Source organism: Anomaloglossus baeobatrachus, chromosome 10 (genome assembly GCF_048569485.1).
Source record: "Anomaloglossus baeobatrachus isolate aAnoBae1 chromosome 10, aAnoBae1.hap1, whole genome shotgun sequence".
Taxonomy (NCBI): Eukaryota; Metazoa; Chordata; class Amphibia; order Anura; family Aromobatidae; genus Anomaloglossus; species Anomaloglossus baeobatrachus.
Genome location: NC_134362.1, coordinates 46,392,208 through 46,410,557, shown reverse-complemented (window position 1 = coordinate 46,410,557; position 18,350 = coordinate 46,392,208). Strand labels below are relative to the sequence as shown.

Genomic DNA, 18,350 nt, shown 5'->3' with positions numbered 1-18,350 from the left:
TTTAGAAGCCTTAGGTTCCCCTCAGCTTATGACATGTGGTGACATATTGGGCGGCGATCTCCACCATTGATTCCTCTTCCCCCAGTAGGATGCGGAGTTTCCTCTCCTCGTCCATGGATGGAAAGCCCGGGGTATGGGTGGTAAATTTCTGGTAGTGGGAGACCTTCACTGCTGAGTATATGTTACAGTGCAGCAGGAAGTGCGCCTCGTCCTCCAGAGCCCCCTGCTGGCAGTGCTGGCACAGTCTGTTCTCCCGCGGCTTGTATGTCTGTTGGTGCTGCCCTGTTTTCACCTTTAGGCTGTGGGCACTCAGTCTGTACAGGCTCAGGAAAGCATTGTTGACCTTAGGGAGATCAACATATCCACTGCGGAGACACCATCACGTGTTTCTCAACGCAGTGATTCTAGAGCAACGCCCCCTGGGAAGTATGCAAATAAGAAAGCCGCGGAGACACCATCACGTGTTTCTCAACGCTGCCAGGAAACTAGCCAGGTCTTTCACCAGGAAGGAACAACCACGGGAAGGGCAGTCTCCAGTCAAGGAGACCACCAATGCCAAACATGGTATCCATCCACAGACAGCCGTTTCAGGGTTTTTGCCAATTTTTTGTACAGGCTCAGGGTCTGCCTGTCTTTGGTGTGTCGTAACCTTTCCAGATATGGGGCCAGAGTGTAGTCCCTCCGCAGTGACCGGTAGATGGTGAGTTTCTGGGAGTTCTCTAATGCACTCTTCCAGTCCTCTATGTATTGCATCTTGCAGCTCTCTGAGATCTCTTTTATTTGGGCTTTTGTCAGGGTGCGTTGCTGACTTTGGCTGTACTGGCTGCCGCAGTTCCTGGCTTGCTCTGGGCTCTGGCTCAGCAGGGCTTTTCGATGGTTGGAGCTACACTACCTACACTACTAGCTACACTACCTACACTACTACACTACCTCTTATGCAGGGCAGACACAGACAAAAGAAGACCCCTGTGCAAGAACAATATATGGACCCTTTGCAGTCCAATAACTCATCATAATGCACAATTCCTCCTACTTTGGAGGTGATAGTGGCCCCCTGACCTCTTTGTCCGCCCCAGCCCTCTGCCTGAGCGCTATCAGCTGTAAGCTCGTTATCACGCTAGGTATGGGGGAGGACCAAGTGAACAGTGAAGGGGAAAGGAAACCCTGTGTCTAGGGAAAGGGAAGATGGTAACCCCTGACTGAATCTACCGCTGGTCCCTGGGGTCCCTCACCACCCTAGATAGGTTCTGCAGCTATGCGCCGAGCCAGATACCTAACCCTAGGTATTCCTAATGCATGGCCCTAAATAGGGAACGGGTGGGATGAGCTCTTCGTCAACCCCACTAAACACAATAGAAGACACAAGGAGGATGCACAGGGGGAAAATGCATGAACTACTTATCCACAAATGACTCAAGTAGACGGTCAGCAGAGCTTTCAGCAAGCAAGAGAATATTGATGATCAGCAGCTGGATGGAGAGTGAGATCCTGCTGGGACCAATGGGGAAAGAAGTGAATCCAGCAGTAAAGCTACCTATACCAATGAATACTGACAGCAGGAACACTGGAAAGGCAGGGAGCATTCTGTGCAGCCAGATGCTGTGACCTTCTATGGCCAGAAACCACCTGACTGTCTGTCACCCGTGACTCACCCGTGACACTCGTGCTGTGCTTCGGCGTCCACTCTGGTCACCATTTGAAGCTGGTCTTGGGTTCCCAGCATCCCAGGCACCTCTTGTGCTTATTAGGACTCGCAAAGTCATTACTTGTCACTAGTCCTCATACAAAGTCATGACATGCATTGCACCATAGTAGAAGGCAAATGGGGGCACTCAGGACACCATGGCTTTGTGAGGTCTAGTAAATACCATATATGCTCACGAAGCTGAGCAAAGACTGTTGCGCTCAGCAGTAGAGAAGGGCAAATCCGCATATGTTCGGGTTCGATGGATCCAGTCGGACTTAAAAAATAAATGTCCAGTTCAGGGCCAAACTTGACCCGTGACCCTGAACCTCACAAAAGTCTATAGGGACTGCCTCCACCTGCAAGAAAAAGATGAAGGAATCCTGCACACTGTTCCTCTTAAAATTCTTCAATTCTATGAGTAAGGACGTATGTCTGAAATGCGTAAGGCGAGGCTGGATGCCCAGAATACGCAATTTTAAAGAAGGATTTTAATGTGTCAGTAAAATTTTGAAGAATATTATGAGGGACTTTGTGTGGGATTCCTTCATCTATTTCTTGGATTGAATTGTGGATGCCAGCCACTTCATACCAGCACCTGTGGATCCAGATCATTGAGTGACAAGCCTGCTAAATTTTTCTATTGACAGCCTCCAGCTCTCTGCTTTATCTGCTCTGCGTATCAATATACTAAGCCATTTTTTCCAATTATTCATTTATTTTTACACTGCAGTTGCAAGACCTAGGCAGCTACTGTGAGGGCAACCAATCATATAGGTCGGCAGTCTGACTGCAACCAATGAAAGACGCTGTCTCAGAGTGTGGGCGGGGGAAGCAGTGAATATGCATAACATCTAATGAGCAGACCTAGAAGCAGTGTGACAGCCACATGGAGAATCGGTAAGTAAAATTGTCCTGCTTTAATCCCCATTATGATTTTTTTTTATCCAGGTGGCTGGACCCAAATAGTAACCCCTGAACCCTGAGAAGTCCATGTTTGGGGTCCAAGCTTTACAATCATAAGGGAATAATCACTTCTCTCTGTCTTTTGAAGAGAGCTACAAAAAAGGACAAGCGTGAGGCCACTATGGGTGGGATGCACCAGGACAAATTTTAGGAAATCTGGAGTTGATAAAAAAGACCAAGTTAGTTTTCATTTATTCACTTGGCCTCCTCACACCGGCATTTTGGACACCTCTTGCACTTATTAGACATTAACTAAGGGTACGTGCCCACAATCAGGAACCGCTGCATCCTGGATGCTTTGGGTCCTGACCTGCGAGGCTGCGAGTCTCCTCCGCAGGAGAACGTAGGAGACCGCAGCGGCCTGTGCCCACGATCAGGTTTCGGTGTGGTGCGGTCTCTCGATTGTGTTCTCCCTATGGGAGAACATAGGGTCTAGACAGGAGTTAGGGTCACACTGGGGGCTCGAATCTGGTTACCATCAGGCCTACCTTTGAGATAGCGCAGGTCACACGTCTTAGGGCCAGCCTAGGGGCCCCTGTCCTGTCTCCATATTCCCCGTGACATAGGGGTAAACTCAACAACAGCTCCAAACAGAGAGTCTAGGACATCACATCTCTAGAGTTGAGCGCGGTTCGTGGTTCGTGGTTCTCCAGTTCTAGGCTCGAGTGATTTTGGGGCATGTTCTAGATCGAACTAGAACTCGAGCTTTTTGCAAAAGCTCGATAGTTCTAGAAACGTTCGAGAACGGTTCTAGCAGCCAAAAAACAGCTAAATCTTAGCTTGGTTTCTGCTGTAATAGTGTAAGTCACTCTGTGAATCAAACTATTATCACATTTCAGTGTATAGTGTGCGTGAACAGCGCCTTCAGATCACTGCTGTTTCTATAATGGCGATCGCCATTTTTTTTTTTTTTTTTCTTGTCTTCCTTCCCTAAGCGCGCGCGTCTTGTGGGGCTGGCCAGCATGTCAGCCAATCACAGACACACACACACCTAAGTGGACTTTGAGGCAGAGAAGCAACGGCATGTGTGATAGGATCTGCATGTCACATGTCCCTGCATTATAAAACCGGACATTTTCTTCACGATCGCCATTATCTGCCTTCTGCTTCTTTGGTGTCAGACATCACTGTCGCAGCTCCGTCTTCCTGAGTCCTATAGCCGATACAGCTGTATGCGCTGCATACACAGCGTTAGACAGCTTAGGGAGAGCACATTCTAGCAGTCCTTTTAAGGGCTCGTACCGGCAGGGTCAGAGAGCCATAGGTGACAGGTCCTGCAAACAGCAACAGCGTCTGTGTAGCCCAGGTCAGGGATTTCCTCCCTGCATTTCACCATTAGGAGGGAATAGAAAGGCAGGCTTCCATTCCTCTACCCAGAGCCCCACAATCCTGCCACTGTACCCTCTTGTCCTCTGCACACTCCAACTCATTCTAAGTAAGCCATTATACTAGCAAACACTCAGTGTACCTAGTGGCATCCTATCTGTGGCTATTGGACTTTGCTATAGTCCCACTAGTGCAAAGACATTTGCAGAGCACATCTGCCTGCATTGCACACTCCAAGTTTTTTAAACTAAGCAATTTTACTAGCAAACACTCAGTGTACCTAGTGGCATCCTATACGTGGCTATTGGACTTTGCTATAGTCCCACTAGTGCCAAGACATTTGCAGAGCGCATCTGCCTGCGTTGCACACTCCAACTAATTATAACGAAGCCATTATACTAGCAAACACTCAGTGTACCTAGTGGCATCCTATACGTGGCTATTGGACTTTGCTATAGTCCCACTAGTGCCAAGACATTTGCAGAGCGCATCTGCCTGCGTTGCACACTCCAACTAATTATAACGAAGCCATTATACTAGCAAACACTCAGTGTACCTAGTGGCATCCTATACGTGGCTATTGGACTTTGCTATAGTCCCACTAATGCCAAGACATTTGCAGAGCGCATCTGCCTGCGTTGCACACTCCAACTAATTATAACGAAGCCATTATACTAGCACACACTCAGTGTACCTAGTGGCATCCTATACGTGGCTATTGGACTTTGCTATAGTCCCACTAGTGCCAAGACATTTGCAGAGCGCATCTGCCTGCGTTGCACACTACAACAAATTATAACGAAGCCATTATACTAGCAAACACTCAGTGTACCTAGTGGCATCCTATACGTGGCTATTGGACTTTGCTATAGTCCCACTAGTGCCAAGACATTTGCAGAGCGCATCTGCCTGCGTTGCACACTCCAAGTAATTATAACGAAGCCATTATACTAGCAAACACTCAGTGTACCTAGTGGCATCCTATACGTGGCTATTGGACTTTGCTATAGTCCCACTAGTGCCAAGACATTTGCAGAGCGCATCTGCCTGCGTTGCACACTCCAACTAATTATAACGAAGCCATTATACTAGCACACACTCAGTGTACCTAGTGGCATCCTATACGTGGCTATTGGACTTTGCTATAGTCCCACTAGTGCCAAGACATTTGCAGAGCGCATCTGCCTGCGTTGCACACTACAACAAATTATAACGAAACCATTATACTAGCAAACACTCAGTGTACCTAGTGGCATCCTATACGTGGCTATTGGACTTTGCTATAGTCCCACTAGTGCCAAGACATTTGCAGAGCGCATCTGCCTGCGTTGCACACTCCAACTAATTATAACGAAGCCATTATACTAGCACACACTCAGTGTACCTAGTGGCATCCTATACGTGGCTATTGGACTTTGCTATAGTCCCACTAGGGCCAAGACATTTGCAGAGCACATCTGCCTGCATTGCACACTCCAAGTTTTTTAAACTAAGCAATTTTACTAGCAAACACTCAGTGTACCTAGTGGCATCCTATACGTGGCTATTGGACTTTGCTATAGTCCCACTAGTGCAAAGACATTAGCAGAGCACATCTGCCTGCATTGCACACTCCAAGTTTTTTAAACTCAGCCATTATACTAGCAAACACTCAGTGTACCTAGTGGCATCCTATACGTGGCTATTGGACTTTGCTATAGTCCCACTAGTGCAAAGACATTAGCAGAGCACATCTGCCTGCATTGCACACTCCAAGTTTTTTAAACTCAGCCATTATACTAGCAAACACTCAGTGTACCTAGTGGCATCCTATACGTGGCTATTGGACTTTGCTATAGTCCCACTAGTGCCAAGACATTTGCAGAGCGCATCTGCCTGCGTTGCACACTCCAACTAATTATAACGAAGCCATTATACTAGCAAACACTCAGTGTACCTAGTGGCATCCTATACGTGGCTATTGGACTTTGCTATAGTCCCACTAGTGCCAAGACATTTGCAGAGCGCATCTGCCTGCGTTGCACACTCCAACTAATTATAACGAAGCCATTATACTAGCACACACTCAGTGTACCTAGTGGCATCCTATACGTGGCTATTGGACTTTGCTATAGTCCCACTAGTGCCAAGACATTTGCAGAGTGCATCTGCCTGCGTTGCACACTCCAACTAATTATAACGAAGCCATTATACTAGCACACACTCAGTGTACCTAGTGGCATCCTATACGTGGCTATTGGACTTTGCTATAGTCCCACTAGTGCCAAGACATTTGCAGAGCGCATCTGCCTGCGTTGCACACTACAACAAATTATAACGAAGCCATTATACTAGCAAACACTCAGTGTACCTAGTGGCATCCTATACGTGGCTATTGGACTTTGCTATAGTCCCACTAGTGCCAAGACATTTGCAGAGCGCATCTGCCTGCGTTGCACACTCCAACTAATTATAACGAAGCCATTATACTAGCACACACTCAGTGTACCTAGTGGCATCCTATACGTGGCTATTGGACTTTGCTATAGTCCCACTAGGGCCAAGACATTTGCAGAGCACATCTGCCTGCATTGCACACTCCAAGTTTTTTAAACTAAGCAATTTTACTAGCAAACACTCAGTGTACCTAGTGGCATCCTATACGTGGCTATTGGACTTTGCTATAGTCCCACTAGTGCAAAGACATTAGCAGAGCACATCTGCCTGCATTGCACACTCCAAGTTTTTTAAACTCAGCCATTATACTAGCAAACACTCAGTGTACCTAGTGGCATCCTATACGTGGCTATTGGACTTTGCTATAGTCCCACTAGTGCAAAGACATTAGCAGAGCACATCTGCCTGCATTGCACACTCCAAGTTTTTTAAACTCAGCCATTATACTAGCAAACACTCAGTGTACCTAGTGGCATCCTATACGTGGCTATTGGACTTTGCTATAGTCCCACTAGTGCCAAGACATTTGCAGAGCGCATCTGCCTGCGTTGCACACTCCAACTAATTATAACGAAGCCATTATACTAGCAAACACTCAGTGTACCTAGTGGCATCCTATACGTGGCTATTGGACTTTGCTATAGTCCCACTAGTGCCAAGACATTTGCAGAGCGCATCTGCCTGCGTTGCACACTCCAACTAATTATAACGAAGCCATTATACTAGAACACACTCAGTGTACCTAGTGGCATCCTATACGTGGCTATTGGACTTTGCTATAGTCCCACTAGTGCCAAGACATTTGCAGAGTGCATCTGCCTGCGTTGCACACTCCAACTAATTATAACGAAGCCATTATACTAGCAAACACTCAGTGTACCTAGTGGCATCCTATACGTGGCTATTGGACTTTGCTATAGTCCCTCTAGTGCCAAGACATTTGCAGAGCGCATCTGCCTGCGTTGCACACTCCAACTAATTATAACGAAGCCATTATACTAGCAAACACTCAGTGTACCTAGTGGCATCCTATACGTGGCTATTGGACTTTGCTATAGTCCCTCTAGTGCCAAGACATTTGCAGAGCGCATCTGCCTGCGTTGCACACTCCAACTAATTATAACGAAGCCATTATACTAGCAAACACTCAGTGTACCTAGTGGCATCCTATACGTGGCTATTGGACTTTGCTATAGTCCCACTAGTGCAAAGACATTAGCAGAGCACATCTGCCTGCATTGCACACTCCAAGTTTTTTAAACTCAGCCATTATACTAGCAAACACACAGTGTACCTAGTGGCATCCTATACGTGGCTATTGGACTTTGCTATAGTCCCACTAGTGCCAAGACATTTGCAGAGCGCATCTGCCTGCGTTGCACACTCCAACTAATTATAACGAAGCCATTATACTAGCACACACTCAGTGTACCTAGTGGCATCCTATACGTGGCTATTGGACTTTGCTATAGTCCCACTAGTGCCAAGACATTTGCAGAGCGCATCTGCCTGCGTTGCACACTACAACAAATTATAACGAAGCCATTATACTAGCAAACACTCAGTGTACCTAGTGGCATCCTATACGTGGCTATTGGACTTTGCTATAGTCCCACTAGTGCCAAGACATTTGCAGAGCGCATCTGCCTGCGTTGCACACTACAACAAATTATAACGAAGCCATTATACTAGCAAACACTCAGTGTAGCTAGTGGCATCCTATACGTGGCTATTGGACTTTGCTATAGTCCCACTAGTGCCAAGACATTTGCAGAGCGCATCTGCCTGCGTTGCACACTCCAACTAATTATAACGAAGCCATTATACTAGCACACACTCAGTGTACCTAGTGGCATCCTATACGTGGCTATTGGACTTTGCTATAGTCCCACTAGTGCCAAGACATTTGCAGAGCGCATCTGCCTGCGTTGCACACTACAACAAATTATAACGAAGCCATTATACTAGCAAACACTCAGTGTACCTAGTGGCATCCTATACGTGGCTATTGGACTTTGCTATAGTCCCACTAGTGCCAAGACATTTGCAGAGCGCATCTGCCTGCGTTGCACACTCCAACTAATTATAACGAAGCCATTATACTAGCAAACACTCAGTGTACCTAGTGGCATCCTATACGTGGCTATTGGACTTTGCTATAGTCCCACTAGTGCCAAGACATTTGCAGAGCGCGTCTGCCTGCGTTGCACACTCCAACTAATTATAACGAAGCCATTATACTAGCAAACACTCAGTGTACCTAGTGGCATCCTATACGTGGCTATTGGACTTTGCTATAGTCCCACTAGTGCCAAGACATTTGCAGAGCGCATCTGCCTGCGTTGCACACTCCAACTAATTATAACGAAGCCATTATACTAGCACACACTCAGTGTACCTAGTGGCATCCTATACGTGGCTATTGGACTTTGCTATAGTCCCACTAGTGCCAAGACATTTGCAGAGCGCATCTGCCTGCGTTGCACACTCCAACTAATTATAACGAAGCCATTATACTAGCACACACTCAGTGTACCTAGTGGCATCCTATACGTGGCTATTGGACTTTGCTATAGTCCCACTAGTGCCAAGACATTTGCAGAGCGCATCTGCCTGCGTTGCACACTACAGCAAATTATAACGAAGCCATTATACTAGCAAACACTCAGTGTACCTAGTGGCATCCTATACGTGGCTATTGGACTTTGCTATAGTCCCACTAGTGCCAAGACATTTGCAGAGCGCATCTGCCTGCGTTGCACACTCCAACTAATTATAACGAAGCCATTATACTAGCACACACTCAGTGTACCTAGTGGCATCCTATACGTGGCTATTGGACTTTGCTATAGTCCCACTAGTGCCAAGACATTTGCAGAGCGCATCTGCCTGCGTTGCACACTACAACAAATTATAACGAAGCCATTATACTAGCAAACACTCAGTGTACCTAGTGGCATCCTATACGTGGCTATTGGACTTTGCTATAGTCCCACTAGTGCCAAGACATTTGCAGCACGTCTGCCTGCGTTGCACACTCCAACGAATTATAACTAAGTTACATTGTCAGGGATATTTATTCTTTATTATTCTGCTGTTAATAAAGCTAGACCACCACTGCAATCTTCACCACCTCTCAATTTTTACTACCACATTTTCAGTCCACAATCTTGTCGCAATCAACATGAGTGGCAAAATGACAGATGCTGGTGGAAAGGGGAAGAGGCGTGGTGGAAAAGGCAAAAAATGTTTTGTCAGTGGGGAAGGTGGCAAAGCTCCATTATCATCTGCTGAAGATAGACCATCTACTAGCAAAAGTAAGATGTCTACTACTTATTGTGGACAATCCGATGTGCTCCCTTTTTTACGGACACGAACAAGAGGAACAAAGGTAGATGATGGGCAAAAAAGGAAAATGCTTGAATGGATCTCAAGTGGTCCAACAAGTGCCCTCTCAGCCACTTCAAGTACCGCATCCAAAAAACACCATTCCTCTGAGTTGTCATCCCAATCACACTTGATTTCTCCCAGCTCTGAAGTCTCCATCAGCCCTGCACAGTATGGTGGAACTGAGATGGCTGAGTCTGCAGAGCTGTTCAGTCACACTATAGCCTGGGAATCAGAGGTCTGCTCCCAAGCTACAGTGAGTACAGAACAGGAAATGGTCTGCAGTGATGCCCAGAACCTTTGTGACTCAGATTCAGGCCGTGAGGACCAAGTTTCTGAGCATAATGTTGACCCTTTGTCACAAACTGTAACACCTGTGGTTATAGACAATGAGGAACATACTGATGAAGATGAGACGCAGATACCCGATTGGGATGACAACTTAAATATTCGGTCAGGGCAAGAAGAGGCTCGGTCTGAGGGGGAGGGGAGTGCAAACACAACAATTGATGATGACGTTCTAGATCCCACCTACTGTCAACCCCCAGTCAGGCACTCGAGGAGGTCAACAGAGGCGGTGGAGGAGGATGCAACCGATGACGAAGTTACCTTGCGCCTTCCTGGACAGAGTCGGAGCACTGGTAGCACGTCTACAACTGCATCCTCAGCCACCACTCTGCCTATGAGCATTATTCGGGGTGGATCAACAGGTCGCATGGCCTCTAAGCCTTGCCTAGCCTGGGCCTTTTTTCACATCGAAAAAGATCGCCCAACTCATGTGATATGTAACATTTGTCATGATTCTGTTAGTAGAGGTCAAAACCTCAGCAGTTTGACAACTTCTTCCATGAATTGTCACATGAATAAATATCATAAGTCCCGGTGGGAAGCTCACCGTGCTGCAATGCCGGCTAGCGGAGCGAACCATCCACCGCCCGCCCCTTCCAGTGCATCCGCGCGCTCTTCATCTTCTAGGACTGTGGGGACAGCTGTCACACCTGTTTTTCCACGCAAAACTTCCACCACTGTAACCGCAACAGGCAGTTTGCTTGTAAGGTCGTCAGTTGGTTTGGAAGGGGAAACAAGTGAGTGTGTACAGCTCTCTCAGACATCGATAGCACCAACGTTGGATGAAGGCAACATCATGTCTCCGCCTGCACTTTCCTCACAAACCTGCATTTTTCCAGGGACACCCTACTCAACACCGTCTACACACAGCAGCCAGATCTCTGTCCCTCAGATGTGGTCAAATAAAAGGCCACTTCCTCCGACCCATGACAAAGCTAAGAGGTTGACTCTATCCCTCTGTAAGCTGTTGGCTACCGAAATGCTGCCTTTCCGCCTAGTGGACACACAGGATTTTAGAGACCTTATGTCTGTCGCTGTGCCCCAGTACCAGATGCCTAGTCGCCACTACTTCTCTAAGAAAGGTGTGCCCGCGCTACACCAGCATGTCGCACACAACATCACCGCTTCCTTGAGAAACTCTGTGTGTGAACGGGTGCATTTCACCACCGATACTTGGACCAGTAAGCATGGACAGGGACGTTACATGTCGCTGACTGGGCACTGGGTAACTATGGTGATAGATGGTGAAGGGTCTGCTGCACAAGTCTTGCCGTCCCCACGACTTGTGTGTCAATCCTCTGTCTGTCCAAGTTCCGCCACAGCTTCTGCATCCTCCACCTCATCTGGGTCCTCCACCTCCGCCCCAAGCCTGCCTGGTCAGGCCACCAGCGTTCTCACTGCGCAGAAGGAATCACGCACGCCTCATTACTATGCTGGCAGCCGAGCGCAACGGCATCAGGCGGTCTTTAGCTTGACATGTCTTGGTAATAAGAGTCACACAGCTGAGGAGTTGTGGTCAGCTCTGCGGTCCGAGTTTAATAAATGGTTGTCTCCACTCAACCTGCAGCCTGGTAAGGCCGTGTGCGACAATGCTGCAAACCTGGGTGCGGCCCTTCGCCTGGGCAAGGTGACACACGTACCTTGTATGGCTCACGTGTTGAACCTTGTCGTGCAGCAATTTTTAACACACTATCCCGGCCTAGATGGCCTTCTGAACAGGGCACGAAAACTGTCTGCTCACTTCCGGCGTTCAAGCGCCGCAGCTGAGCGACTTGCATCGCTCCAGAAGTCTTTCGGCCTGCCGGTTCATCGCCTGAAATGCGATGTGGCGACACGCTGGAATTCAACTCTACACATGTTACAGCGACTGTGGCAGCACCGCAGAGCCCTGGTGCAATACGTCATGACGTATAGCCTGGGCCAACGAGATGCAGAGGTGGGGCAGATCACCCTGATGGAGTGGTCTCAGATCAAGGACCTATGCACCCTTCTGCACAGTTTCGACATGGCGACGAATATGTTTAGCTCTGACAATGCCATTATCAGCATGACGATTCCAGTCATTTACATGCTGGAGCACACGCTAAACACTATTCGGAGTCAGGGGGTGGGACAACATGAAGGGGAGGAACTACAGGAGGATTCATATGTGCAAGGGACAACAACATCACCAAGATCCAGACGTTCATCATCACCAACGCAGCAGGCATGGGACCATGGGGAACAGGGATCGACAAGGGCGCATAGTAGCAGGCGAAATGTTGAGCAAGGTGCAGGAGAACATGAAGAAATGGAGGACGAACTGTCCATGGACATGGAAGACTCAGCGGATGAGGGAGACCTTGGTCAAATTTCAGTTGAAAGAGGTTGGGGGGAGATGTCAGAGGAAGAAAGAACGGTTAGCACCTCTATGCCACAAACACAGCGTGGACTTGGCCCGCATGGCTGCGCAAGACACATGAGTGCCTTCTTGTTGCACTACCTCCAACATGACAGTCGTATTGTCAAAATTAGAAGTGATGATGACTACTGGATTGCCACACTATTAGATCCCCGGTACAAGTCCAAATTTTGTGACATAATTCCAGCCATAGAAAGGGACGCACGTATGCAGGAGTATCAGCAGAAGCTGTTACTCGATCTTAGCTCGGCTTTTCCACCAAACAACCGTGCAGGTGCAGGGAGGGAATCTCCCAGTTGTAACTTGACAAACATGGGACGGTCTCGTCATCTTCACCAGTCTACCCGTACCAGTAGGACCGTATCTGGTGCCGGTAACAGCAATTTTATGGAATCTTTTCATAATTTTTTTAGACCCTCTTTTGCAAGGCCACCAGAGACAACAAGTCTGACACATACTCAACGGCTGGAGAGGATGATACAGGAGTATCTCCAAATGAACATCGATGCCATGACTGTGCAACTGGAGCCTTGCTCCTTTTGGGCTTCAAACATAGAAAAATGGCCAGAGCTCTCCAGTTACGCCTTGGAGATTTTGTCGTGTCCAGCTGCCAGCGTTGTCTCTGAACGTGTATTCAGTGCTGCTGGGTGTGTGCTGACAGATAAGCGCACGCGTCTGTCCAGTGACAATGTGGACAGACTGACGTTCATCAAAATGAACAAGTCATGGATCCAGAAGGAATTTACTACCCCTGTGTCATCCTGGGGAGAGTAAATGCTTGTGGATTTGGAATGTGCTTGATGCAAATCTACCTGTGAAGTGTACAACTGGGGCCCAAGTGCTGCCACTGATGGGGTGGGTGTTTGTGTGGCCCAATTTTTGGAAAAAAAGGGAGACTCCGCTTGGAGTAACCCTTGCTTACATTGTTTTTAAAAGAAGCCAAGATGAACAAGTCATGGATCAGCAAAGACTTTATCTACGTACCCCGGTGTCATCCTGGGGACGGATAAGAATGGCGTATTTTTGAATGTGCTTGATGCAAATCAAAACATCCTGTTTGCAACTAGGGCCCAAGTGCTGCCACTGATGGGGTGGGTGTCTGTGTGGCCCAATTTTTGGAAAAAAGGGAGACTCCGCTTGGAGTAACCCTTGCTTGCTGTGTTTTTAAAAGAAGCCAAGATGAACAGAGCTGGGATCAGCAAAGACTTTGCTACCTACCCCGGTGTCATCCTGGGGACGGATAAGAATGGCGTATTTTTGAATGTGCTTGATGCAAATCTAGCTGTGAAGTGTACAACTGGGGCACAACTGCTGCCACTGAAGGGGTGGGTGTGTGTGGGCCCAATTTTTGGAAAAAAGGGAGACTCCGCTTGGAGTAACCCTTGCTTGCTGTGTTTTTAAAAGAAGCCAAGATGAACAGAGCTGGGATCAGGAAAGACTTTGCTACCTACCCCGGTGTCATCCTGGGGACGGATAAGAATGGCGTATTTTTGAATGTGCTTGATGCAAATCAAAACATCCTGTTTGCAACTAGGGCCCAAGTGCTGCCACTGATGGGGTGGGTGTCTGTGTGGCCCAATTTTTGGAAAAAAAGGGAGACTCCGCTTGGAGTAACCCTTGCTTACATTGTTTTTAAAAGAAGCCAAGATGAACAAGTCATGGATCAGCAAAGACTTTATCTACGTACCCCGGTGTCATCCTGGGGACGGATAAGAATGGCGTATTTTTGAATGTGCTTGATGCAAATGTAGCTGTGAAGTGTACAACTAGGGCACAACTGCTGCCACTGAAGGGGTGGGTGTGTGTGGGGCCCAATTTTTGGAAAAAAGGGAGACTCCGCTTGGAGTAACCCTTGATTGCTGTGTTTTTTATAAATGATCCAAGCTGCACAGAGCTGGGATCAGGAAAGACTTAGCTACCTACCCCGGTGTCATCCTGGGGACGGTTAATTATGGCGTATTTTTGAATGTGCTTGATGCAAATCTAGCTGTGAAGTGTACAACTGGGGCACAAGTGCTGCCACTGAAGGGGTGGGTGTGTGTGTGGCCCAATTTTTGGAAAAAAGGGAGACTCCGCTTGGAGTCACCTTGCGGTGTTTTACATGATTTTAGAAGGGCGTGCCATGCCTATATCTGTGTGTCCTCCTCTTTTTCCTTGTCCAGCTGTTTTGTTTTCGCATGAGTATATGTCCTTGTCACTTTCCAATGTGTTTGAGTTGTTTGTCACCTTTAGGACACCTTTGAGGGTGTTTTCTAGGTGTTTTTCTGTGTTTGTGATTGCCTGCCATTGTTTCCTATGCAGTTCGAGTTCGGTTCGTCGAACGTTCGACGAACCGAACTCGAACGGGAGGTCCGTTCGGCGAACCAACCTCGAGCCGAACCGCGACCGGTTCGCTCATCTCTACACATCTCACAGACCAACATAGAATAAACTATAGCTGGCATGTGTAGAAGGATTCCACCAGCATAAATATGAGGGAAGCAGATGTAATAGGTCTATCCACAAGATGTGATCAAAGGAGCAAGCAGACTAGCAGAGATTAACTCTTGCTAGCCTGCCTATGAATCAGCACAAAGCAGGTTGATGCCCGAGTCTGCCTGTGTTGATCCCAGACACCAAAGAAATCAGAATCTTCAATCTGTACAGAGTTTAATGCCGCCATGACAGTCTGTGTGACAAGCATGGATTATAAGAAAGGAAACAAGTATGTGATATATAGTAAAACCTCTAGTGTAAATGAGTTTTTCTGAACGGATAAGTTTGAATCAATGTCTTATATTCTTTATAAAATGATAATCATTAAAAATGTAAAAATATATAGATGACTTGCAGCCCTAACAATTAAAATAATAACAAATAATAGGTTTAATAAAATAACTCTTTAAGGATAGAAGGGGTAGATGCTGGTCAGTACTCACCTACACCGTCTACGACCTAATACTTTGCCGGGAATTTCGGTATATCGAGGAGCAATGAATCAGTTTTATGAGACAGTGATCATCCTGAACAGACATCGGAAAAAATGAAAACTTGAAATAGGGTGTATACTGTAATAAGTGAGTATTAAACATAAGCAGTAAAACCATGATTCAATGATAATTCTCCTACTGGCCATAACAATGCCTTCCTATCTCTTTCCCAGCCCCTATGTGCAGGTATGAGCACGTTTGTCTTCAGACTGCGGCACCCTGTCTACAGGCCTCCATGCTGGCAGTTGTGTGACTTCATTCCACCATAGCACAGATTCTTCATATATACATATAGGAAGAACTCCCTCATATATTATGTATCTGGAATGTGTTTGCTACTGTTATGATACATTATACATTCATGTATTATATACAACTATCCATAGATGAGCAGTATCGGTGGCGTGTGGATGTACATCGCGTCTTAAATGAGGCATTCCACTAATGTTTCCAAACACTTGGAATGTACACAAAAGAGTAAAATATTAACATATCTAAATAATAATCGTACCTTTTGTACAACTATGTTTAAACAAGCGATGATAAGAATGTGAAATGACATATTCAGCCGCGGCCAGCGGATATATATCCGGGAATTGCAGCTGCTTCTCCGATGGCGGAAAACTCTCCCCAGACTACAATTTATATTAGGAGAAATATAATCTATACCCTCAACATTCCACCATTCCACTAGAACTATGTGGTTAAAAATGTAGTGCGACTCCAACTTTTAGGAGTCGCACTACATTTTAGGCTTTAAGGCCTAAGACACACAGCATGAAAATCGGAGTGAGTGGAATGCGATAAAACATCACATTCCACTCTGACCAATATTAGCCTATGTGCCAGCATCCATGAGCAATTATTTTCCCAGCCCTAATCGGACCGAGAAAACAGTCGCAGCATGCTGCAGGTGTAATGCGATCCTCTTTCTCTCGCACCTATTCAGTGTATGGTGCGAGAGAAAAATCGCACGGTGTACCGCAAGTGCAGGGCGAGAATGGCAATAGCCGGCTACGGAGGAGAGAGGGAGATAAATCCCTACATCCCCTCCGCAGCGCCAGCCCACCCCTCCTCAGAGCCGGCCCTCCCCTCTTCAGAGCCGGCCCGCCCCTCCTCAGAGCCGACCCTCCCCTCCTCAGAGCAGGCCCTCCCCCTCCTCAGAGCCGGCCCTCCCCTCCTCAGAGCCAGCCCTCCCCTCCTCAGAGTCGGCCCGCCCCTCCTCAGAGCCGGCCCTCCCCTCTTCAGAGCCGGCCTGCCCCTCCTCAGAGCCAGCCCTCCCCTCCTCAGAGCCGGCCCTCCCTCCCCTCCTCAGAGCCGGCCCTCCCCTCCTCGGAGCCGGCCCTCCCTTCCTCAGAGCCGGCCCTTCCCTCCTCAGAGTCGGCCCTTCCCTCCTCAGAGCCGGCCCTCCCCTCCTCAGAGCCGGCCATCCCCTCCTCAGAGCCAGCCCGCTCCTCCTCAGAGCCGGCCATCCCCTCCTCAGAGCCGGCCCTCCCCTCCTCAGCACTGGCCCTCCCCTCCTCAGAGCTGGCCCTCCCTTCCTCAGCACTGGCCCGCCCCTCCTCAGAGCCGACCCTCCCCTCCTCAGAGCCGGCCCTCCCCTCCTCAGAGCCGGCCCTCCCCTCCTCAGAGCCGGCCCTCCCCTCCTCAGAGCCGACCCTCCCCTCCTCAGAGCCGGCCCGTCCCTCCTCAGAGCCGGCCCACCCCTTCTCAGAGCCGGCCCGTGCCTCCTTAGAGCCGACCCGCACCCCGATCGCATGATCGGACCTCAGTTGCAGTGACACTCGCATGACACTCAGCTCCTGCTGTGCTGTCAGCGTAAGCCGAGTGTCATGCGAGGATCGCAGTAGTTCCCCCGTGTAGCCCTGGCCTAAATGTAAGTCCCCTGCCGCCTGTCTTAGGCCCCCTTCACACGTCCGTGTTTCCGGTACATGTGGTGTCCGTTTTCACAATCACCGGAGACACATTCACATGGATCCTCATTAAAATCTATGGTGATCTTCATGATCTTCACACATCCGTGTTCTTCCAAGAACCGTGTGTTCTTCTGATCCACATGGAAAAATGGCCATTTATAACCGGCAGCACGGACACATGGACCCATGCAAGTCAATGAGTCCGTGAAAAACACGTACAGCGTACAGATGACATCCATGTGCCGTCCGTGTTTAACATTGCAAATATAGGAGAAGATTTGTCATTTCATTCTTCCTTTAACCACACTGGAAAAACATGGATGACATGCGGATGACACACACATTCACACGGATGACATATGGAAGACACGCGGATGACACAGACATATACATGGATGACACACGTGATTGACACATGGATAACTCACACGGATGACACAAGGATGACACAAATGTACACAAGGATGACACACATGTACACACGGATACACATGGATGACACACACGCATAACACATACACATAGATGACACATGGATGACACACACGGATGACATAGATAACACACGGATGACGTATGGATGACACACATGGATAACACATACACACAGATGACACAGATAACACACATGTAAACAGATGACACAAAAGTACACATGGATGACAAGGATGAGACACGTACACACGGATGATGCATAGATGACACAAACGGATGACACACATACACATGGATGACACATGGATGACACACGGATGACACATGGATGACACACGGATGACACATGTACACAAGGATGACACAGAGATGACACACATGTACACATGGATGGACAAAACAGACCATGCCACAGAAGGTTTTTTAAACAGATGTGTGAAGGAGACCTTATACTCACCCTCCACCGCTTTCATCTGTGCATA

The 18,350-nt window shown here is 47.9% G+C and overlaps 1 protein-coding gene across 2 annotated transcripts in view; it reads left to right on the top strand.

The window, feature by feature from the left end:
• Nucleotides 1–18,350, top strand: part of RCE1 (Ras converting CAAX endopeptidase 1) — a 433,314-nt gene that overhangs the window by 361,930 nt on the left and 53,034 nt on the right. The gene's annotated exons all lie outside the window — the stretch shown is intronic.